The sequence below is a fragment of the Malurus melanocephalus genome, unplaced genomic scaffold (genome assembly GCF_030028575.1).
Source record: "Malurus melanocephalus ecotype Western Australia unplaced genomic scaffold, MMel_1.1 scaffold_158, whole genome shotgun sequence".
NCBI classification, from domain to species: domain Eukaryota; kingdom Metazoa; phylum Chordata; class Aves; order Passeriformes; family Maluridae; genus Malurus; species Malurus melanocephalus.
The window spans coordinates 529604-555693 of record NW_026623390.1 but is presented as its reverse complement, the minus strand read 5'-3'; positions in this window follow the sequence as shown (position 1 = coordinate 555693).

The window sequence follows — 26090 nt, the reverse complement described above, 5'->3', positions numbered from 1 at the left end:
TTTTTGTACTGATAACTGGATGTTGTACAACATATTGTGTTTTTCTTTTTTTTTTTTAAGAGGGCTGAAATTATCCTAAAGAAGGTCAATGCTATAGCCCTGTGCAACACCAGCTGAGTTTTATTCAGCCACCTGTTAGCTAGGAGTGTTCTGCACATGCTCATGATGCATTTAAACAGTTTAAAGGGTCTTTTTATTGACTGGCAGCCTCCCTACATTCAGAGTGCTCAAGACATGGCCCTGCTTTGTGATCATATGTGGCACACAGGACTTAATTCAATTATGCTGTAAGCCTATCCAGTTTGTATCAGTGCCCTTTCACTTTTGTGTCATTTGTCTTGTATCTTGTAAAGAGTTGGGTGGGTTTTCTTGTGGGGGAGGGGTTTGTTTTGTTTTGTTTTGTTTTGGGGATTTTTTGAGCAAAAGGCATGCACTAGAAGAAAATTGCCTTTATTTCATCATTCAGATTTGCACTGCAGATGTACAGGCTACACTTTAAGAAAAACACACACAAAAAAAAGTATTTTTATTAATACAAAAGTAGAAAACAAAGGAAGTTTTCTACAATTTTAAAATCAAAGATATACCCATACATTTAATTTTGAAAGAAGGTCAGGCAGACAGCCCAGACATATTTCAAACAAGAAACAAATAGAGAGATGAGTACAGAGAGAAAAATAGGCAAATGTATTTAATAGTTTTAAAATTACAAACCATGACGCCCTGGATATTGCTGTCTTTTCTTTCGAAGTGGTTTACTTGTTTTAAAGAAATTGTACATCAAGTGACTTCTSAATAGGTGCAAGCTTGAATATATTTCAGCCTTGCTTATGCTGCTGTATAGTTCCTGAATTCGCCACCAATGTGCAAGTAAACTGTAACTTTTCAAATAAAGCATTTTCAAAATTATACAGCAAGTAACTGCTGTTTTTTACTAAATCTGCATGAATTTTACAGATATGAAATATTTTACAGATATGAGATAACAAGACGTCTTTTGATCTTGAGTTTCCTAAGTGAGACAGTCTTGAAGTTCAATGTGATGTCACCATGTTTGCTTTCACTACTGTTCCACAGTCCTGACCAAACATTTCAGAAAGTATCAATCCTGGCTTTTCAAAAGGCCACCAACCATGTCCCTGTGGTAATTTAAAATAGATGCAAATGCATAAAAATCTGTATCTCAGGAAAAAAAAMCGTAAAAGATTAAGCTTTCTGCACACACACACCACAAATGTGAACTGAAATCACACTGTGAATACGGTTCCAAGAAGACTGGTACAAGCAGAAGGGAGATGAAGCTGTTTTCAAAATTTGATTATAAAGACTAAATTAGTTTTTGCTGGAARCTGAAATCAATAAAAATATAATGTGTTATGGTGAAATGTACCTTTTACCTTTTTATAATGCCTTTTACATCAAACATTGATGGTGTGAAATCACAGTTATAAAATCTTATCTGTGCTTAAGATGTGCGTGTAGATTCCATCACAGTAATAGATAAACATATCTTTGTTAGACTGGGATAAATATTCATTGATATCTCTTCCSTCTCCTTTTTCCACAGAACAAAAGTCAGAGAAAGGGCAGTAGTGCCAAGTTACTCACTAGTCTGCATGGCAAATAGGTATCAGTTGCTGATGTATGAGCCTCAGCACTGAAACACTGACCATGAAAGACCTTCATAATCTCTTCCCTCTAGCTATCAAAAGAGTTTGTCGCGACTGTGAACAATTTATATCTCAAATCTGATACWTTTCTGTTCAATATTTTCCAGAAATGGATTGTTGTTTTTGTCATTTTCTCTCACTAGTCTTAAAGATTTGAGAAAGACTTTGAGAAGATTTCTGRAAAGCTTAACTGAATTAGGAAGAGGGATAAATAGTCTGAAGAATACAGCCCATTCAGTTTCACTTAGGACCACTTAGTAGCATACCACAGACACAACTGCATAACAATATTTCTAGTTCCTCATCAAATAATGTAACCTTTATTACGGAAAATAGAACCTTCCTGAAGGAAGAGCTGGAGTATTTAATTTTTCACAAAGAATGAAGAGATAATTACTAGGAAAGAACTACAGCAAAATATTTAAAATCTAATTTTACAGGTGTGAAGACTCATATAGATCTTGGCATTAGAATGAATCTGATACTTCCACTTCAAAGGTGACTGCCATGAAGCTTTCAGATTCTGATTTCAACCTCTTCACCAAGAAAATGTATRCATTTACTTTATAAATCCTTAAATTATATATAGATAAGATGGGTGACCAAATTGTACAGAAAGAATCTTAGCATTATTCATATACCAATATTTAAGGTTTTAACCCAGGTCTTCAGGGATGTCAATGAAAAATAAGGACTGTGCTGTTAACTTCCCACCTTGTTTCCATTCTACCATATCACTTCTCAAATTATGGGCAACTGATTATGGTAGTTATGCATATAATTCACAGATATACCTCTGAACCAGACAGTTCATGTATACAAATATATTTTTTCACATTAAAATCTTGTGTTCTTGATCACAGTGAACTGCTATATCTCACAAATGCTTATCTTCTAACAAATTGCAAATAATTACAATATACCTTATGTCAAAAATCATAGATAGATATGAAGGATAGACTAGTGCAAAAAGCTTCTATCATATTCCCAATCCCTAAAGAATCACAATAATCACTTGTGCTTATTTACTTGTAAATGTAAAGATGTGCCAATTGATTTAATTCAAATAAGACTTATACTTGAATCTTATCTAGTCTCCAGCACAAATCAGTTCACATTAAAATGAAAACTATTCCAGTGTAATCTCTCAATTCTGCATTTGCCCTCACATTTCCTTCCTTCTTTTTCACATTTTGATTGCTTCAGTTTAGTTTCCTGTGATCTTTGATTTGCCTAGAAGTGCCTTTGTAAAGTGCAGAGTTGGTGAAAACCTCTTAATCATGTGGCATCTGGAGCTTCCACTATTGTGGTGCTATGAAATCATGTGCTCTCTGAGATATGCTGCATCATAGGGTGCTGGAAAACCCTTTTTTCACACACCATAGGAAAATTMATTGGGAAAACAGTCATGAAATAATGAAGTGAAAAAAATAAGTGCCCAGAACTACYGACAAAGAAAATTCAGTTCCATGCAGAAACCCCAACTCTTTATTTTTGCACTTAGAGTGAGGTTGCACTGAAATAAAATTCCTGAAAGGGAATTGGAAAGGTGTTGTTATTGACAAGGAGCTGTTCTCTCCTTTCTTTTCAGAAGATACGAAGATGAAAGATGCTGTAAATCCCTTTTCCTCCATCACACCTTCTCTTCTAAGGAAGTGGTGATTGTTTTCCAAAGCCACAAAGTAATGAAATGAAAATTCATTCATTAATTCCTCCAAAGCTGTAGCCCCATCAGAGACCACCAAATCTGTCAGGTAAGTTTTACCCTTAGTAAAGCCATKTTGATTGTCACCAGTCTTGTTTTCCATGTGCTTTAGCATAGTTTCCAGGGGAATCTGCTGCATGATCTTGCCTGGCACAGAGGTGTGACTGACTGGTCTGTAGTTCCTTGAGTATTCTGCAGTCTCCTTTTTAAAAATGGGTGTTATATTTCCTTTTTTTCAGTCCCCAAACACTTCCTCTGACTGCCATGATTTTTAAAAAATGATGGACAGTGGCTTGGTGGCTTCAGTTCCCAGCTCCCTCAGGATCCACAGAAAAATCTTATCAGTTACCATGGACTTGTGCACATTCCTGTTCCTTAGACCAACTTGCACCTGATCCTGTCCTACAGCRGGCTTAGGGTCTTCCTTCATTGTCTCAGTCCCTGCTTTTGCCTTTTTTGACTTGTGTGATGTGGCTGGAGTACTTGTTTTCTGAGGCACAGAATTTGTCGAGAACCTTGCTCTTCCCTTTGTAGGATGTCCCGTTTCCTTCCAGAGCAGGCCGTGTTTTCCATAGTCTTTCTTCTGCTTGCAGCGTGTCTATGGAAGCTTTTCCTGTTATCCCTGGCCAAAATCAATTTTAACTGAGAGTGAGACATGCACAAGACACAATGCYTTCTGGTTAAAATTGGATTAAAGCATGAAGCTTTTAGGAAATTTCATATAAATAAATAACCATAATGACTATTAAATACAAAGACAATACCTGTGGCCGAGGAAGTCTGTGAGACAAGTCTTTGGATAGACATTCTATGTAAACGCCAAGATACAAGCTTGCTAATATTTTCTTATTGGAGGTCCTTTTTGCCTTGTTGCCTGTTGCTCACTTGCTCTTCTGCTCAGGAAATCAGCTGCAGCAGCTGCAGTGTGTGTAAGCACTCTCTTAGCAGGTAGGCAATTAGGACTAAAGAAGGACTGAAGGAGGAAAATGAAGAGGTTGTACACAAGAACAGGCACCTGCAGGAGGACACTSAGCAGAGCAACCCTGAGAGCACCCACCACTCCCTGATAAAATGTAAACAGACCATCACTACACTAAGCATTCTGAGGTCATCACAGAACACGGAGACAGCCCCTGCTAATCTGGAGTGACCCTGACAATTAAGTTATTCATGTGGATGTTAGCACATTTTAAAAGACATATACGTGGAGTAGATGCTCAAATGGCAATGTTATACCGGAAGTAAAGAGAAAACTTGCTGATAGCTCTTTCCCACATCATTCTTTGCAGAAATATTTTGCCTGGGCTCTTCTTTCTAGGCTGGGGGACAYATTCTTAGATTAATATGGAGAAAATTGTTCTTCTTTTCAGTGACTAAGCTTGTCATTTTAGGAATTGTCAGAATACCTAAATTTCTCCAAGTTGTTTACTTTTTTTTTTYCTCAATTTTTCTAGGAAGTTGAAATACCCAGCTTGGAAGATGTTAAGCCCAGTATAAAGAAATTATTTTAGCGTGAGACGTATCRAGATACTAAGATGTCATGAAGAAAAACTGAGAAGTCATAAAGACAGCAGTGTGTTACAGGTTATATTTGACCTGAAACCAAAAGGCAAACATGTTCATCTCTTTAGAGGGAAAAAACATAAAACGGGAAAACTGAAAAAGAGTAAGTCAATAGTTTCTTTATTGATTTGATTGCTTTTGTTTATTTGTTTTTTGCTTTGCCTGGTGCCTGGAGTTGAATTTAATATTAGTTTTGCTGGGTTACGTAGATCTTGGTCTTATTGAATCTATCCACATTTTTAGCTTACTTAGTAGTTAAGCTCAATCAAAACTCTACAAAAAGAGAGGGGATTATCAAGAGTCTGTGAAAACTAATGAAATGATAGCAGATTTCCAAATATTTTTAYAAAGATTTAAAAAATGTATTTCTGCAACATCTTTTTGTTGTTATACATTTTCAGAACAGAAAGGGCTTTGGTATTTAATTTCATAATAATAAGTCTTGCCTTTCAGTTCAAAATTAAGGTTTTTATATGAAAAATATATAGAGAGAAAAAAATCAAGGATTGCCTAAAGTTATAATCAATTTATTTCATAAACGTTTTTCAAAAGCCTACTTACATATTTTGACCTTTTTTTTCTTCTATTTTACAGTTCCAGAACACGATGTCCCTTCATGCAAGATACCTGCATGGTATCCATGAGCTGCTATGTTAAAGATGCACATCCTTACTTGGGCAAAGTGAGCAAGTTTGAAAGTTCTTTGTGAGTAACACCAAGTCCATTGCTTTGGATAGTCGTTAATTCAGGTGAAAATCCTAAGTAGAGTATAAATATGTCTAATGATGATGAGGCAAAATCTACAGTGATATTTTCTAATCATATCGCGAACAAAGTAGGGTTTAAAGAAAGTGCAAGGTTCCYAATTTTTAGATATGGATTTAATTAATCTAACAAGCTAACTAAAATTTCTTCTAAAACTACTAGAAAACCATTCACATTGCTTTTGCAGAATGACATTAAAAGGATTCGACTAAGTTTCTTATGAAATGCTGAAGATGGATTCTATTCATATAATATACAATCCACCAGAAGGAAAACTGCGTATTAAGTCAAGAAAGCTCTYCCTAATGACTGGCTTTACCTTCAGTAATAACCTAACAGGTCACTAGAATTATAGTCTTTCCTTCTTCTAGGCCACAGTCTCTCTTGCTTGACCTCTTCCTCTGTATCAAAKCCTTTGCTCTTAACTTAGAGAGCAAAGCAAATTGTTTTGGGTGTCTTTTCTTCTAGATTTCAAACACTGCTAAGAACAGGATCGAGTATCCAGGGCAGAAAGAGTGCAGCAATTTCAGTAGAATAAATAATACCAGGAAACATTTTCAGATGTTAGAAAATTATCACTCAACACTGCTGAATCACTGGAGAAGTCCCTGGTTTCATTTCTTTTGTGATCAATGCACTAAATACTATTTCATCAAATGCACACCATAGGATCCAGAGTTCTGCATTTTGCATTTGTAAGCTCTTGCCTGTGTAGCCTCCCTTAAACAGAGTACTTAGTACTCCTTTCAGTGAAAAGATTTTTTCAGAAGAAAAGAATCTCTCATTTATTGAGATCTCTGACTATCTAGTGCAATTGGAAATAATTTTTAGAAACCTGGTAGCGTAGGCAGAAAAAGTCTACCTCCCCTCACTACTTTAAGAAAATGTGCTTATAGCTACCTGTACGCAGTTTTTAATGAAAAGCAACAAAATATATTGGAATTGTGCATATGTTTCAAAATTGGGAGGATGACTCCTGAGCTGAATGCATACTTAGGAAAGAGTGAATGTGTTTAACAATAATTATATAACTAAATGCTTGGATTTGGGTTTGGTGCTCTGCTCTAAAAATATTTAAAAAAAAAATAAAATAAAACCAACAGAACAGTACAGAAAAAATTCTGACATGTAAAATATAACTACTGTAAAATATATAAACTACTACCTAATAATAATAAATATCATCTTGGTAAGGGTTGTGTCTGTGAGCCTTCTAGAGCAGTAAATCTTTGGGAAACATGATGGACTAGAGAAGCAGAACACTCTGTGGACAACAAACACACTGGGAGTGGGAGTAGAGGCAGATAGAGAAAAGAACAGAAAATGAGGTTAGAAACATATTGACCGCTTTCCTTTGTGAGTTATACAGTAAGTAGAAATTAAAAAACAAACAAACAAACAAACAAACAAGGAAAAAATTGCCCAAAGAAACCAAAGAACTACAGATTTTATTGTATTTGCATATAAATTGTTTATAGTAGTTGCATTCTGAAATGTCTGGATATGCCAAGAGACAGAAAAAACACTTGCCAGTGAGCAAAGAGTTATCAAAATAGCAAAAAGTGGTAGCACTTGCCACCCCAGTTTTAGCTGTGGCCATRGTTATGGTTTCCCGTTGGTTTCTCAAGGCCTTAGTGTTCCCCATATTAATGATACTGATGATGCTGATACAGTTCTCCAAAATCTTCATGCCTCTGTTCCCCTCTCAGACTGACACGTAATCCATACAGGGGCATGGAAATAAAATAGGCTTTTCTCTGTTTTGCAAAGTCCTTCCTGAGATCTCATTGCTCTTGCAGGATTCTGGGTGGTTCTTGTAGAAATCGTCTCTTGCTCAAGCAGCCATGACCAATGGTTTGATATCTCTGCCACCTTCTGCAATGTACTGCTTGCCCTGGAGCAATGGGATTTTGGTCCAGAGTAATATCTGTAAGTCAAATTCCACTGTTTCCACATGAGTTTACAACAGACTCCATTGGATAATTTTACTTTTGAACCAATTTAAATGAGATCAAAACTAAGGCCAAAATATATTGTTACTCTGTAAATATCTGCCAAAGGAAAAAAAATTGTCAGTGACAGAAATGACTCAAGGTAAAACTTTCCCTTAAATTTTATGGGCTCTTTGTGAAATCACGCTCTCTTTTTTTAGAGTATTGAAAACATTGAAGTACCATAACCTCTTGCAGCAGAAATTTACATTTCCTGGTGTATTTAAATTTCTCAGTTTTTGAACTTTCCTCTAAGGTGTTCCTGCATACCAAACAGCAGGTCTGATCTTGCAGACCCTTTTGATCAATACTCTGTTTTCATATTTATTTCCCTAGAATGTTCGTATAAAACTATGAAAATTCCCTGTAATATCTATTATCACTGATGTCCTGGAACCAAATTAATTTTGCTTCCCTGAGAATCTGGAAGAGTGTCTTATCACGTGTGGCCATCTCTATAAACCTCCCAAGGTGATCTGTTTGCTCACATTTCTTTTAATTGCGTATTCATCAGTTTATCAGGGAACCTGCTACGAGACAGCTGATGAGAGCAGGGCTGTGTTTCTGAGCAGCATGCCACAGAGACAGAGAGCTGGCATTTGAAGAGCTGCCCTGCATCCTGCATGGCATTCACCCTGGCTAATTCACATCGCTTTTTGCRTGGGAATTAAAGCATCCCTGAGCTCCCCTCCGCTTCGCGCAGATTGCTCGTATTTTGTCCTCTAATTCTCTGAAAGCGCTSAGTATCCCTTGTGTTCTATCAAATGTGGGTTGCAATTTGGAAAAATATGCATGTGAAGCAATGTACACAAAACAAAAAGKCATCAAAGGCCACAGGAACCAGCTCTTCAAAGTGCAGAGTAGGCCCTTTTCAACTTCAGTGGCAACATAAGACTCTCTGAACTTCCCAAACACCTCTAGAGATTAATCCATTATTTTCATTAACTTTAACTAAAACATGCATCTCTCCTCTATTTACCAAAATTAACTTTTCTTTAGTTGTTGATATGGGTCTTGTCTACTGAAAATTCATTAATAATGTTTATGTAGTGTAATCAAAATGTGGTTTTGTTTTTCTCTTTTTTCACATGACACACCTCTCGTCTTTCCCCAGCTTTCTTTTGGAAATAGCTGAAAATTGTGCTTTCAGGTTGTCATAAAATTAATTAAAATAAGAAGAATTTTAAATTATGCTGTTTATGGAATCCATTAATACTTGGTAAGGGGAATGCTCAAAAGGTCGCTTTAGGTGACTAAAGTATAAATCKCTTTTAGGCTTAAAAATATAATGCTTTTTTATATTTATCTTACTATGCAGTTTCTCAGTTTGCTGGAGGGTTGGTTTTTATTTTTGTTTCAAGTACCTGCCCCATAAATTTTAAAGAACATCTTGGCTTAAAGGAAAAAAAAAAGGGAAAAGTGCAATCTGGATGCTAGGACACTAGAAAGAAGCAATAAATTATTGCTGTAATGACATGCTAATTAAAATTTTGCTTGTAACTCATGTAAGTGTTTGAAGCCCAGCAAATTTCTCTTTTCATTTGTGAAGTGTGAAGGTAAATTGCCCAGTGACAGTGGGACATCACTAACAAGTACAAATTGAATAACATGTTATCTTGCTCTATTAGTCCTGACTAGCATGTCTGAATTAGATATTCAGCACACTCCCCATTGTAGGCCTGATTGATAAATGCTAAGGAGAATTTGTCAAAACAACAGGGGCTACACCCAGTGGGACATCAATATGCTCCATTTAGTCACCCACCCGGCACTTCCTACATAGGATTGTCACATAAAATTAAGACTAGCCGCTAACCAGCCATCAAGCTTGCAGCAGACACTAGGCAGCCTGTGTTCTGTATGCATATTAGTCACATGCTTAACAATTTGGGCTGTCATGACTGAAGCATGCAGTGACCTCTGGAGCAGAGGTTGAATTTTGCAGCTACACTGAGACATCATGCTCAGCTGTTCAAGATTTTAGGCCATTTCCTGCCTGATCTGTGCACAGATGCACTGCCCTAAGCTATAATCTGTGGCCTAGTCCAAATGACAAATGGCACAGCATAGATTATTGCATTATATATTAAGTACTACAAGTCTGTAAATTATAAGTAAACTACTGTTCAGCCTGAATGTCTCCTCCAGCTTTTAGAACCCTTTCCTTCATAAAGCCTCTCATGTGCAGTACAAATAAATATTTGGAAAATGAAGACATGAAATTTTAAAGACTGAAATAGACTGTTTTCCCTGCAATTAGCTGCTTGAATGTGAAAGAGTTTTGTTCCAGCTGCAATTCAATAAGTGAAGGCTGGACTTGTTTCTTCTCTMTTCCTCCCCTTTTCACTGAGAATTATTAGCAAATTAAGGTTTTCTGTGGGCTCTATATGTTGAACAATTTTTGCCAGATAAATGGCTGAGGCCAGCCACTTTACATAGTTCTTTCAGTATGGATTAGAGATGCAATATTCAATGCTAATAAAAATGAATAAGAAAAATAAACATCATCAGTTCTGAGGGATMTAATTTGTCATTCTATTATGCTTAGTCTCTGTTTATGTACTGAACTTCTTGTTTATAAGTGGAACAGCTGTAAAGAGTATAAAAAATAAAGCTGGAACAAAAGCCATTCACTCTGTTTCTTATTACTGCGATGCAATATTTCATTGGTGTAAAGTGGGTTTTTCTCAGAATGTGGTTGTGAGTTTCCTATGTGTAGTTAGAACTCCTATRCATCAGTTATGTAATGTCAACAATCAAATTCTTCATGTTAGGATGAAAAAAAGGGTGGAAAGAAGGAAGGAAAGAAGGAAATTTATCTCTTGCCCATTTGTTGCAACTGAAGGAATATGAGCATCCAAGAGACTCTGGCAACTTCTAAAAATGTAAAAGTTTTATACCCTCCTGCCCATTTTAATCTGCATTTTCTCAAGTTAAAAAAAAATGCTCATACATCTTTCAGTACTTGGATAAACACTTTATAGTTATATTATGGTAACATTGCATTATGGAAAATAACAATGGTCCTGACTAAAATGAATTCTGTTGTATCTTCTTGGTTAACCTTACCATAGCTCTAAAACCAGATTGGATATGCATATGGAATGAACCACCTTACACTAAATAAGCAGGTGGAATCAAGACCATTGAGCTTGGTAACTGGGAAGCATCTTGTTTCTTTTTTCTCAATGTAATAGCTTTCAGGTCAATCAATCTCCACAACATTTTGCACATTGTTGTGGATTAACTGGCAACTTGTCATCCTAATGTCTGTCCTCATGCCAGYTGGAAAGTTCTTTAGTTTGAATAGAAATCATGTAAAAAAATGTTTGGTTGAAGTTTTTTTTTTCCACTGCCAAATAATGTGCAACATTTTAACAGACCTTCTAGAAGATTCACTGAGTTATGAGTTAACTTTGGGTCCTTTAACCAGTACAGAAAAAAAAGTGACTAAAACCCGCTTAAATATTTTTCTCAAGGATTACATCATACAATACTAATATACACCAAAAGGTACTAATTAGATAAATGGGTTTAGAAAAATATTCATTTTTCTGTAATTAATGAAGTAAACATAACATTTAGAAAATATATGCAGAAAATACGTATTTCATCTAACATGGTACTAAGAATGTTGACTGCATTCCCTGTTGCCTGGCTGCTTTCCTTTCTTTAAGYACCAACTTTTTGGAATTGAAAATCAGTGGGTATTTAGCTCAAATATTGCCTTTTCCTGGTGTGATTAGAMACTGAATTGGGAGGAGCCGTCAAATCCCTCAAGAGCAGAGAACCCCTGCGGAGAGACCTCAATAAATTTGACAGATGGGCAATCACCAACCACATGAAGTTTAACGAGGGMAAGTGCCAGATTCTGCACCTGGGATGGGTAACCCTGAATGCATGAACAGMCTGRGGAATGAGGCYGGAGAGCAGTGCCATGGAAAGGGCCCTGGGGATCCTGGTCCATGGCTGAACATGGGGCAGCAGTGCCCTGGCAGCCAGGAGGGTCCACCCTGTCCTGGGGGCACCAGGCACAGCATCGGCAGCCGGGCACGGGAGGGGATTGTCCCGCTCTGCTCTGGGCTGGGGAGGCCTCACCTCSAGTGCTGGGGACAGTTTTGGGTGCCACAGYATAAGAAAGACATTAAACTACTAGAGAGAGTCCAAAKGAGAGGAACAAAGATGGTGAAGGGCCTTGAGGGGAAGCCGTGTGAGGAGCAGCTGAGGGYACTTGGKGKGTTCAGCCTGGAGAAGAGGAGACTGAGGGGAGCCCTCAGTGCAGGGACAACTTCCTTGTGAGGGGAAGAGGAGRGGCAGACACTGATCTCTGCTCTGTGTGAATGGTGATAGSACCCAAGGGAATGGSCTGGAGCTGTGTCAGGGGAGGTTTAGGTTGGATATCAGGAAAAGRTTCTTCACCCAGAGGGTGGTTGGGCACTGGAACAGCTGCCCAGGGCAGTGGTCACAGCACCAACCTGAGAGAGTACAAGAAGSATTTGGGCAGTGCTCTCAGGAACGTGGTGTGGCTGTGCGAGGCCAGGAGCTGGAATCAATAATCCTGATGGGTCTCTTTTAACTCAGAATATTCTATGATTCTGTGATAACAAAAAAGCTTATGCAAGTTTTTTTTCTTTCAGTTGTTGCGCTTAAAGTGGAAAATGAGTGAGAGAACTGGTTTTAGGGCAGATGTAAGGTCTAGAAATAGGAAASAAATACAAAAGGATAGTGCAAATCTAAGATACTTAATTCTAGTGGAGTTCCTTGAGAYTTACAACATTGAAAGGAAGAAAATTAACTTACCCTATCAGAAAGTGACTTTTCTGTTTGTCTTTTAGTGGTAATATTTTATTAGAAGACATACTGATCCCTAAGCATACACCAGTCCTCTGACAATCTGCTATATTCAAGTTAAGTTGCATGTTTTTACCTTTAAAGAACAAAGTTTTGGCCTGCTCCCTCTGATAAACTCACAATTCAAATGCTATCTAATCTAAGTGAATTAGTAAGTGAATTCTCCAGTGATACCAGACACTACACAGGGGAGGTGGTGGCAGATAACCTCTCAAGCTAGTATTTAGCTAATGAACTGAAAAGCCCTACAGAGTGTGAAAATGAGATTTGTAAAACTTCTGCAGTCTAGGTATTCAAATATATTTAAGAATAATTCACATTACTGTTACATACCAACTGATTCTCTAGTTGAAACTAATTTTTGAATTAGCAAGAGACCCATGTACAGACTAATAAAAATTAAGTTCTACTGTCTTCCACACAGAATCCACAGGAAAARACTGGATTCTGAAATAGTGGCTGAATTTTTTTTCCTGAAATACACAAGAACCTGATTTTATCTGTTGCTGCAAAGGTAGAGAGAATGTATAGATCTCATCTAGATGCTATGAAGGGGTGACAGACCTGCTGAAGTAAAAAAAAAGACATTATAAGCATCTAAAGTCATCATGAAAAAAAAATCCTGAATATTTTCTGGGAAAAGAGAATTGGGAGTATAACAATGAGGTGTTTATGTGCAGTCTTTCTTAGCAGGATGTAACTCAGTAAACTTTTATTTCAACTCACATGGACAATACATTTACAATCATGAATAAGGTTTGAGTCCCAGCTATAAACAAAGTCGGTAGGATAGGCACAGGGGGAAATAATACTACAAGGAGGTTTCTACTGAACCCAAAACTAACATTCTCCTACAGTAATGATGTAAAAATCTGTGACATGGGCACTGCATCCAACATTACACATGTGTGCATGCAATAACTGATGTATCTATAAATATTGCCTGCAATGAAAAAAGTGTAGCTTTTTTTCTGGAGAATTTTACGCAGGGATTAAAATGGGAAGTGGTGGTTCAGGATGATATAAAGCTGAAATAAAAGTGAATGTAGATTTTTCCGAGTAGGTAAAAAGATGTCTCTGTAACATGTTAATCAGGTGATGGAACTACTCATTGRAAAAAAACCCAAATGTAAAACCAAAGATTGTGTTATGAAAGTGGCATCCTTACTCTGGGGAAGCAGAAAARTTTGTTTTCAATTGTTCATCATTTTTGTTCTTCAAGTATGTTAGGAATTAAASCTTTTCGTTTGTTTGTTTTAACTGACACTTTGAATTTACCGCAGTTAAGCAGTGACTTACACAAAATGGACTTTTGCACGAAAGTAAAACTCTAAAAATTGGTTTACTGATCTACCTGCACAGGCATTCAGTCATGCTCTGAGAAACACAGAAAGCAAAAAAGTTATTTTTCCAAACCCTGCTGGAAAAAGTTGCTTAAGCAGTTTGACCCCATGGGAGGACTAAAGCTGGTCCATGGTAATGGCAGCTCCACTGAAAACAGCAGCCTGCTCGCATTGCCTGGGGCAACACACAGATGATGGATGGCCTAACAGACGAATCTTCTCCTCATCTCCATTCTAATCTCACTCTACTAATTGCCACCAATATCATCAGTGTCAGCAGCCCAAGCTACTGCACGGAGCGTGTGAGCTCCTCCAGGAGCTCTGGCCGTGCTGGTGCTGCTGGGGTTTGCTCCTCTGCCTGTGGAATGTGGTGGTACCCCATCCCAACACCCTGCTGCCAGTGCACGGGAGGAGACATGGACATGGAGGCTGTGTCYGGAGCCTGGGCTCTGCAGGGTGGCCCACATCTGGCTGATGCATTTGTAGCAGCGTGGTGGGAAGGTTGCTGCAGCTGTGGCATGAAACGTTATAAATAAGTGATGACTAATATGCCAATACTATTTTGCGTCTGTCACTTCCCACTTTCACTATAGGTTATTGTGATTGTAGAATATTAGGAAATTCAAAACTTAGGAAATGCAAAAAACTAAGGAAGTTCATTTAAAATTTARGAAATACAAAAAATTAAAGTTCTGCAATCCAAACACAAACCTATATACGATACMACTGCTCCTTGCAGAAACTGCCACCTTTTACAAAACACAAGCTTTGTGCASCTCTGCTACAGGCAGGATTGGTAGTGCACTACACTACCTATCTGTAGTGTCAGATTTATCCCCACCATCCAGCACATTGTACCATTTAATGTTCACCTTGCGTTAGTTCAGAACAGGGATTCTCYCAGGTTCCTTGTCAGTGATCAGATTTTGGAAAGACGTATCCACAGACATTAATAAATAATTGTTCAAAACCACTTTAAAGTGGATTGATTACATATATTATCTSAAAGGATAAGGAAACTGAGACAGAAGTATGTTAATGTCACATCATATAATTTTGCCATGTCTAGTATTAAAACTCAGGGTCTGTATTTTCAGAATGTTTCATATTTTTGGCTGCATGGGTGTTTCCATCTCAACAAAAAAAATAATAAGAACTGATTTAGTACACAATGTAGTCAATACAGTTCATCATCACATCAGAAATAGGTGGTAAGGTAGCCACATACACAAAATAAATCCCTTTAAAAATATTGTTAGTGGAGGTGTTTTCAAAGTGGATGCTATTTYCTTTATGATCTAGAAAATGGATAAAGATACAGGCTGGCCTGCACACATGGATTCCTTCTGAAGTCCACAAGAATTGTCTCCTTGCATCAGAATTAAATGAACCAAGACATTGCCTATGTTGCAAGCAGAGGTAAATTCACAGATCTGCTCGTGACTGTCTCAATGCACAGACAAGGCTGGATACACTGATACAGGTGTGTGTTTTCCTATTGAATTTCTTTATMTCCTAGCCCACTCTTTCTGCTTTAAGGAACATCTTGCTTTCCTCATTGCTACAGGCTAATTGAATCCACAGCACCCTCCTCCTCCAGGCTGACAGATTGCCAGCAGAAACAGCATTTTCTCTGCTGTTTTCCTCTCATGGCCCTCTTCTCTTCATGCTGAGCCCTGAATGCCAGGGTAGAGCAGAAATCACATGGTCAGGAATTTACTCTGAGCTCTGCACCACGTCACTGCTACTGTTTATTCTGGACAGGCAGAACTGATGTCTCTAGAAGATCCCTTTCCACTTTGGCAAGTGAGGCAGCTACCACCTGGACCTTAAAATAATACAAAACTGATGAGAGCATACTCATTGAATTCTGAAAAAAAACAGGCAAGTGTCAAGATCACAATATTCAGAAAGGAAAGAGTCATATCAGAGTAATTATTTTGATGGGGAATATATGATAATYTCCACTTGGAAAGATAACACTAAACTACAGTTCAAAACTTGAAAAAGTACAGCAAAAAAACCCCCTCTCTTTGGTAGCAAGGTGCTGCCTAAAGCTGGAGAAGAGGAAATAGAGTGAGCCAGGAAAGATGCATTTAACATCCAGGCATTTCTGTGGAAYAAAGAAGTTAAGGAGTAAGGGTGGATGGAGAGGAGACTGATGGCTACTGGTGCAAGGGTTGCAACAGGCTCTTGTGTGTGAGGRCAGGGGGAGTTTGGACATAGCAACAGTGAGGATGGACTGGGAGGCTTCCTCTGGGGACAAATGGCCTAAAAGCAAGGGACAGTGGGAATAAGGGGAGAGGAGATGGATGGGAAAGTGGGAGGGGGAAAGCTGTCTGGTACAGCTGGGTATTGCGATGAACTCTAGTGTTGCATTTAGCTTCAGAAGTTTGGTGTTAAAAGAGATAAAATGCKGCAGATGTCAATGGCCCCTAGGGAGAGAAGGGGGTGTGGAGATGTGGGGAGGAGAATAAATTACCTGTAGATTAGCTTATTAGCAAGAAACATTTCATCTGCCATTTACAGAACCATGGATTGTTTTTTCCATACAAGGGTTAAAATTTTCATCACTACTGGAGATCTGTTTAAGAGTGTGTGCAGGTTAAATACACTGAATCCTCATCCCATACACAGTAAGGCAGCTACAAGTCAAACATAATGACAGTGCTGATTAATTAGGTACTCCTACCCCCAGCACTTGAGAGTGATTTATTGAGACACATCTCTAACCTGATCCATTGTGCTGACTGGATTAATGGAGTGAGCTAGAGAAATTCACTGGCAATGTTAGATACAGAGCAGGAAAGCATTAACCCTTGGAGCTTTCTTATCTAGCCTATTGACAGAATATTAATTATGACAAAACATACATGTCTCACCTAATTATCTTTTGATAACTAAGCATATATTTTTATTCATGCATGATGAAGTTACTGGAGWGAAAATCATTTGCACATAAACATTTTAGAAAAATATGGAGATAATGCTGAATTTACAGGGTCCACTATAAACAGGAGACTATAAATGTCTTCCTTTAATTCTCAACCATTTACTTTAGATTATTAAAACAATTAATGGAGCAAGCAAAAATAAGTTATTTTGGAATATAAATTGGGGCATCATTAGGTTGCATATATACAAACACTCATGATGCATTATAAATGCTGTGTTTTTCCTGGACTTGTCTCTAGCAGGCTTATCTTCTCAAACTTGGGCCCATTTCATGCAGTTAAATGACATTCTCTAAAACACACTTATATTCCAGGTTACAGGCTTACTCGAACTTCAGGCAWCATCTCTTTGTGGTTGTAATTCACAATGATTGAGTTATTTTTARCATCTCAGGCATCTGAAACAAGGCAGGTGCATCCCATGGAGTGAGAAGCAGGAGAGCAGTCTCCGGGTGGGAGACTCGTGGCCCTCAGAGATTTCTGTCACATCTTCCTGGGGGAGGAGGATCACCACATCTCACACAGCAGTGTCTGCTTTCAGCAGTGAACAGGGCTGTGAGTGTGGCTTATTCGTCTAGTACTGCATATGCTGCTTCATATATGTGAGATGGCATTCTTCAGTCRTCTCAAATAAATAGTAATGGTTCCTGATTCAGTAGACTTTTCACTAATTTGAAGGGTAACTGCAAAAAGACCAAAAAAACCCCCTAAAACCCCAGAGAGGCAAGAGCAAAGGAGAGAGAGCTTTCCTAACCATTGGTTTCAACATTTTCAAAATTAAAAAATGCTGGTTTTAATTTTGACTTGACAAGCAGAGTGAGGGGGAAATAAAGTGATTTTTTTATTTTTTAGCCAAATAAATATTAAAACCACATAAAGTTTAAAGTTTAAGGACTGAATTAACAAAAAAAAAGAATTTAAATTATGCTCATTAAATCCAGAAAGTTACTACTTGCGTAGCTCTGATCACTCCGTAAATTTTGTCTGAACTTTGTCAAGACTTTGAGGCAGYTACCCTCTAATGTTGCGGTTCAGAGTCTGAGTTCCCCACGTTTGGTTTGTTCTTGTGGGGAACTTGGCAGGGATCTTTTTACCTTGCACATGATGTCTTGCAGAGGTAGAAGAAAGGAATAAACTTGCCAGGCGCTGTCCATGCAAAGAATGGGAACTTGGAGAAAGCCCAGGATTGGGAACTGGGAGGTATTCTTCCTTCCTGCTGTTTGCACAGAGATGGGGCTGAGGGTCCCTGTGTTGTTACCAGATGTTTCATTCACAGGCAAACAGAAGGAGCAAGTATATACTCACAACTTATCCTGCAGTGTGTGCCCTCATTGAGTTTGTGATTCTAAGCCCCATTAGAAAGAGTCAGTTTGCAGTCGTGAAWGCAGTTATTTTCATGTTGTTTTCTCAACACGAACTCTGCAGTCGCACAGAAGAGTTACTGTTAACCCAAGGTATATCCTCAAATTCCTCCTGCAGCATTGCCACCAGCAAGAAAATGGGTCCTGATATCCAGTGGGGAGCTCATCTGCCTTTTCAGGGACTGCTGGGAGATGCATTCTGAGCCTCCCAAGGCAACAGGCAGAGACCCATCCTGTTACAGGATTCTGCTTACACCATGAAAAACACAGAGCAGACCACAAGGACAGGCATTTCTGTTTGTAACTAAGCTGCTATTGTAGATGCTATCTTGGCTATAAAGCCAAGAACCATAGAATAGAATCACAGAAAGTTTTGGGTTGGAAACAATCTTCAAAGGTCATCTAGTCCAAATGCTTTCTAATTAACAGGGACACCTCCCAGCAGCTCAGGTTGCTCAGAGCCTCATTCAGCTTGATCTTGAATGTTTTCACAGATGAGTCAGGTATATCCTCTCTGGRCAACCTGTTCTGATGTTTCACCACCATCACCATAAAAACTTTAGTCTTTATACCTAAGTGAAATCTGCCCTCCTTTAGTTTAAAATCATTTCCCCTTGTCTTGTCTCTAGAGATCCCACTAATGGTTCTGTCCCCATCTTTCTTACAAGCCTCCCTCAAGTGATGAATTTTGCAGCAAGGTCTCTCCAGAGCCTTCTCTCCTCCAGGCTGAACAATCCCAACTCTCTGCCTGCACTCGCAGGCAGATGTTCCAGCCCTCTGACCATTTTTGTGACCTTCTTCTGGATTTGCTCCAGTGGATCCATGACTTTCAACACCTCTCCTCAAATTCCCAGCCTTTCTTATTTCTTTTATTCCCAGCATCTACAGTGTGATTACTTTGCCTCAGAGGAATAAATTATTCCATCACAAGGTCTGTGGGGTTTTTTGGCCCAAGATTTGTGTCTCAGGTAAATTGTTTGATCATCTCTACTTCATTTAACACAAATTTTTGTGAAAACAGTGTGAACTTATTCTGGTCGTCAACCCAGATGATACAGCTCTGCATAATGTCACAGACTGTCATATTTGACCACAGGCCTTTCTCTATAGAGCTTGAGGTTTCTCTCCCCAGGAATTTACTTCACATTGAAGGAGAACAGAAGCCCACCCAGAATACTGCAACTGCTTGTTATTTTCTGAGCTGGGAGAAAATAATTCCATTCTTTCCCTTGTCTTCTCTATATAAACATTTCACATGAAGTCAGGGCTACAATGCCTTAATTAATACTTTTATTATGTATTTCTATACTTTTTCAATTGGCCCTTTTGTAAGGTCTTTTTAAGCATATGGGCCAAGGAAAACCTATCATCACAATTATAGATTTAAATTATCTCTTAGAATGGCAAGACCTTCCCAAGACAGATGAAATTCAGTTAAAGTGACCAGGACCTCACCATTTTTTTAGCCTTTTGCCCCCAGGAAACTGAAGAGAATGAAAAGAAAAGTTTTTTTCCAGACTGGGAAATCACCCTTGTCACCCCATGACTGAACCATCTGCCAGGCAGAGGAAGGGGACCGTGAGATACAGGAACAATCTCTGCAGAAATGGCCTTGCCCTGACATCTGGCAGGGCAGACTGGATTTCTCTTAATGCAAAACTCTTAAAACATCTAGTGACCAGGTGTGAGGCAAAAGATGGATGTTCAGCAAGAAGTGCTTAATTAGAATGCAAAGGTTTAGTAACAAAAGTGATTTATTTTCCTTTTTGTCAGTCTGTGCTCTGGACAGCATGACAATAAGGGACATTCAAGGAGCTGAGCATCAGGACACTTTTTCATTTAAGTAGTTACCAGGATTCATAATTTAGCTGAGACAAAACTGTGTTCTAAATAATTGTATCAGTCAGAGAATATGAAACAGCTACAGGGGAAATAGAACACTGGGACACATATATCAGTTTTAAGTACAAAGAGAAGATTCAGGTTTGACATTGGGGGGGGGGGGTATAGGGAAATAACTAAATCACCTCACAGGGTCCCTTTCTCTTTTTTTTTTTTTTTTTTTCCCATTTGCTTTTAAAAGAAAACTCACACTTTCCTTTCTTTTTTTTTTTTTTTTTTTTTTTTTTTTAATTTATTCTATGAATATAGTTTCTATTTGCTGGCTAGCATTTCTTGGGTTTGTTTGTTTGTTTGGGGATTTTTTTTTTCTGTTGTTGTTGTTTGTTTGTTTGGGGTTTTACTCTTGTTTTTCCCACAATAGTAATTTTAGATTTAGAAGGGACGGTGGTGGATAAATATAAAAAAAAAAATGCTTGTTTAAATTATTTTCTCTTTTCAAAATCAATCTTGAATTWTTCATAATAGCAATGGAAAAGGAAGAAAAATAGAGGAACAAAAAATGTCAAGGTTCAAGCTGTGTTATTGTGTGCAAAACTCACTCTAACAATAATGTTAAAGGTAGGAATAATGTTGCTGGGAATGCTGCAAAGAGAAGGGCTCCCTGCTCCCTGTCATATACCTATTCCTTAAGCAGTGTTAGAATTCATGCTGAGTGGAATACAGGTCTGTTCTAGAATAGCTACACKTGCAAACCAAAAGTAAAAATAATTTCAGAATACCTATGGTCTAATATATATGTACAGATGTGTGTGTGTCTGTGTGTGTGTATGGGTATGCATGCTTACTAACATTATCACATAGGTACAAATATGATATGCTGCATAAATCACACATTTGGTTAATAGGAGGCAAAGTTTTCCCTCTAAGTCAGCACCTTTCTTTTGGTAGGTCTATTCAGTTCCATTGCTCATAAAAAATTGATACCTTGAGAATGTTTGATATGGGAAAAATTCAGTTTGAAAGGAAAAAGTTATATTTTCTGTTTCTGCAGWTCACAAACCTATTCAATTGACCGTCCTCTCAACCAGTTTTATCTTTGGACAATCTTGTTTCTACATCACATTGGCACATGGYCTAAAAAACTCTCTAGCCTAACAGACCCAGTGTGTTTAGCCACATCAGATTTCTTCTTGAAACTCCACTTGCTCACCCTCTCTRCTTTTGGGTGTCCCTTTGACAGCAGAAAACCCTATTTGATGCTTTTAAAATAGTCTTTATTAAGCATATCTTCTTGTTCCTTATCTCAGAGTTGTACATTTTATTGTGGTTACATTAGCTGGTAACTGGTGTGATTTTTGGCCCAGACAGAGGTATGAGAGATTGGGATCTTCAGCCTGAGTGAGCTGTGCAGCCGCATGTGACGGGGGCTAATTGGTGACCAGCTGCATAGGGCAGGGAAGAAGAAAGTCGATAGATGGAAGGGATAGAGCACATACATCCCCTCTGTGATTGCATTTAGGGTGGGAGTTAGCATCAGAAACATAGAAGCCAGGGCCATTCAATTATTTAGGGCATCGGAAAAAAGTGGGATATCTGACACAGGATGTAGGGGAGACGACACCCGTATGGAATGGCACCTGGTGAGCAGGTGGTACATGCCAAAAATTCTGGGTGAGACTGGGGACCTGAATTAAGTGAATGAATTGATCTTTTAAGGTTACTCACTGACAATATCCATATATGTACATGCACACATATGTGTACATAATACATAATTGTGTAGGTATGTGCGTATACATAAATGCACATGTGTAGGGGYTGGAAAAGGCTCGATATACGGCTGAAGGATTTTGCATGAGTGTTGTGGCAGGGTTTCCCATTTGTGTGACTCATGCTGCAGGCTGGCAGCTGGGAAGCATGCAACAAGAACGTTTTTGCATGTTTGCACTGTTCCTGCCTGAATGGACTGCAATCATAATGCCTTAGTGAGCCATGATAAGAGTTCCAACACAGAAAAAATAAAGCACTTCAGAGAAAATAGAAGCTAAGATGAACTGAGGGCCAATTTTCTGTAGAGAGAACATTTTGTGTCTGACTGAAAAGGCAGAGCATGGGCACAAACCCAAGTATTTTTAGCTTGCTGCACACCAATTATTTTATGTTAACCRTACATGTACACACATTTTCCACATAGAAGATGCTTAGTAGGTTGCCCTTTTTCTGTGGACTGAGAAATTATTCCTCTGACTTCAGTTTACTGCATTAAAAGACTATGCACATGGGTGATATTGCAGAGTAATGAAAAAGATGTACAACCTATGTGAGACTGTAATGGTTGAGAATGGAGAATGCAAGACTGAAATTGTCCTGAGACATCCTGACTGACCCAAAATCTCAGTTTGCTGGAAATCAGTGGTATATAAACCCAAACTAATAATAGTTTGCATAGAAGAAATATTTCCATGGAATGAAAGTCCATTTTCTGTAATTGGCCTGACATTCCTGTGCTCTGCATATAGTGATTTCTGGTTTTGCCAACTTCCTGAATTTCAGTTAGTTCTATAAATGAAAATTCCATGTAATAAGTTTTCTTCATCTCTGAAAAATTTGCTACATCCCTTTAGAAAATAACTGACATATTTTTCTAATTAAAAAAAAMAAAAMCTGTGCTGAGGTTTAAACTCATGCTACAATTTGCTGTATTCTTTTCAGAAAAGTACTTAAGTTTTCCAGAGTTGAATAGGATTTGAGCTTTTATGTTGTTTCCTGAATTGAAGTCTTTCTGAGATTTATTCAATCAAATGCAAAATCATTATTCATGCCTCTATAAAACACATCAATTTTAAAGCCAAAATGAGCCACTAGAGCACACAGTCCAACCTGCTCTGTAATAAACCAAAGAACTCGCCCAGATATGCCGATGCAAGGTAAAACATATTATATAAACTGCTAGATTAAAAGAAGTAAAGTACTTAAGCAGCTGAGGAAGCAGAATCTCATTTTAGCATGACACATTGGGGCAATATGATATTGATATAAAACACAAACCATATATGTAACTCTTACTCAAGCAGCAAGCCRTTTTCAAGCAGTAGATAGTAATAATTCCTGGCTAAATGGAATCTCTTTGCACTTTTCAAGCATTAGGGAAGGAAAGAACAGAGAATGGTGTAGCCTAAAAGTCTTTAGTGGAGAGATTTCCTTCCAGATGCTACTGCAACTTGCTTTGGGGATCAAAAAAATTCTCAACTGCTGCAACATTATTTGATGAGCATTTCTTTTTTCTTCGGATTCTTCTGGAGTACTCTGTATGCATTGTTACAGGATGAGATCAGCTTCCAGTTGTGCAATTAGGAATGTGAATAACATCTGCCACATTTGGTTTGTTCACTCATGTGAACACCCAAGGGAGTGAAATACATAGAGGACTGCTTTGTTTGGAGAAGGGGCAAGGTAACATATTTTATAATTTTATCTCTCCACTAGCTGAGGTTATATGCTTATGTTAGAGGAGGCTAGAACCTGATGAGAAAATAAAACAGCTTATGAGAATCGCTGTTCTTGAAGGTTTTTATGACTCAGCCTCAGATGAGTCCCCTTCATCACCGTTTCATGAGAATAAATGGGAAACATTTTGAACGGGTAGGCAGTTTGTCCTAGTGCCAGTACCACCTGTTGGTGCACATTGCTTTTTCTTCTTTTTTTTTTTTTTTTTTTTTTTTTTTTCTGTGCTGTAAAAGCCTTGTGGCTCCATAAAGAGATAAAAATGAGAGGGGTAATGAGTTGAAGTTATAGACAAGAAATTCAGAACTATTAGCAGCAATAATGGCACTCTATGCCCTTTCCACGGAATCCATAAACAGGTTAAAGAGAAGTTGCATTCCATCAGGATCCACAGCTTTTCAATTTGTGCCAGGCCTTCCATCATTTCAGGAAAACTTCAAGACGCAAACAGGATTACTCTACTGGAATATACAGCCTTCATACTCACTAATTAATGCAGAAGAAAAATGAAGAAGGGGAAGTTATTCCCACATGAGGCTAAGGGAACATTAGTTTTTGCTTTCTTCTCTTTATACTTTTTCTAACCAGTAAGAGTGTTCCAGCTTCTAATAACTTTTTCTCTGTACACACTCACATTGCCACTACAAAACATTAATCAAATAAGTCCTAATTTTTACTGGAAAATCTTTTCAATATTTTTGTCTCATTTCCAATTACGTGGACTCAGTTATGAAAGCACAACTCTCAGGTCTAAACAAAGACATCAACCTCTGACAAGTGAAGCTTCAGAATTAGCTTTTCTGCTTGATTGGTGCAACTACRGCTCTCAGAGGTCCATCCTCCAGTACAGGACACAGCAAGCCTTGAAGGCTACATGCACTTCTTCTCAGGATGGAAAATTATGTGCAAATATGATTCCATAAGAAAATAAAAAAATGTTTGTGGAAGTTCTAACTGCTGTCTACCATTTTCATGGCAGTGTCCTCTGTGCAGGTAGAACTTAAAAGCCTTTTATCAAGGCTTTGCTTTTTGTTTGGTTTTTTTTTTTTTTTGTTTTGTTTTTTGGTTTTTTGTTTTTTTTATATATATATGTATATGCTCCTAATACTTCAGTTAATGATATCATCAAAGGTTTCCCCTGCAGTGATATTTTATTCCACAATGCTGAGCTCTACCTTTTAGTTTTAGGCTACTTGATTTCACTGGATGTGCTCTCCAGCCTTTCARGTTTATTTGTATTGGGCAAGAAGCCAATGGTGTTAATGCATGGAAAACCAGGTAGCTGTCAGGACTATTGCAGCAGCATATCTAATTTTGTTGTATTAAAGCTGTCACAAAACATTAAGTAAGAGATTATATAAAGTATGGCTAGGGCAAATAGTTTATAATGCAATAAACTAATAAAATTTTGAACAAGTTAAAACATGATCCCTTTTATGATTTTTTTTTTCTGTCTGTTTTTCCTGCTTTGCTCATACTATTCCCCATTCTTTTTTAAACCATTGCTGAAAATCCAAATGGAGTTGTGAACACATCTGTCTGTCTATCTATTTATACATATATTAAGTTTTTTTCCAGTAATGCCACAAAGATCTTTTATGCATTTCTGTTCCCCTGGTTATCTTTTTAATGCTCCTGGGRAAGAAAATAACTCTGACAACTTCAATGTTCTCTGCCAACAGTGAAGGTTTAATCCTGCTTAGGTCTTCCAGATGTTACAGCAATACAATAAAATCACAAATGGAGATACTTCTTTGGCCCTAGAGTGACACAAATACATTTTTAGCTCCATTTTATGAATAAAATATTCATCAGTAATAGAGTGTTATGCCATGTCCATTTCAGAAAGTAGGAGCTACGAGAACAGTACATTCTGTCTGAAGACATGTGGAAATGGAAAGTGCTGACTTTGATAGCAAAGATGGCGCTGCTGTACAGAATCCCTAAGATGTCTCTAGAGTTAACAATTCTCCATGGAATGAGAATAAATAATTGAATAAATCAACATTTAGAATAAATAATTGCAGAAGTACCTATATGAGAGAATAAAGCAAAATATCAGTAAATTTACCTACACTACTGAGTTGCTTTTGCCATGGTTTTTGCATGAATCCCACCTCATTCACATCTCCCATGTATTTCTTCATCTGCAAGAGGTCCAGGGTGAATATTAAAGAAAAAAAAAAAAAAAATCAAGATGCCATACATTTGCACCTCAGGGTCTTGCTCAATGCTTCACCACTAAAATTAAAGATACACTCAGTGCACAAAGTGGTTCATTTTTTTCTCTCCTGATTGCTACTCCCTCAATCTTAATGAACTAAGTCACACCTTTAGACAATGTGAATAYTTTCTTCCCTCTCACAAAAGCTAAATGAAATCAGGACTGTGATAAAGTGATTGCTTCAGACTCACTATTGCTATGCTTTACTCTTGATTTAACCTGATTAACAATGATTTTAAGGTCAAAGATGTACAGTGGAACATGAAAGGACAGTTGTCTAGATAGTTCAGTGGGACAATGTTTGTATGAAAGAGCCC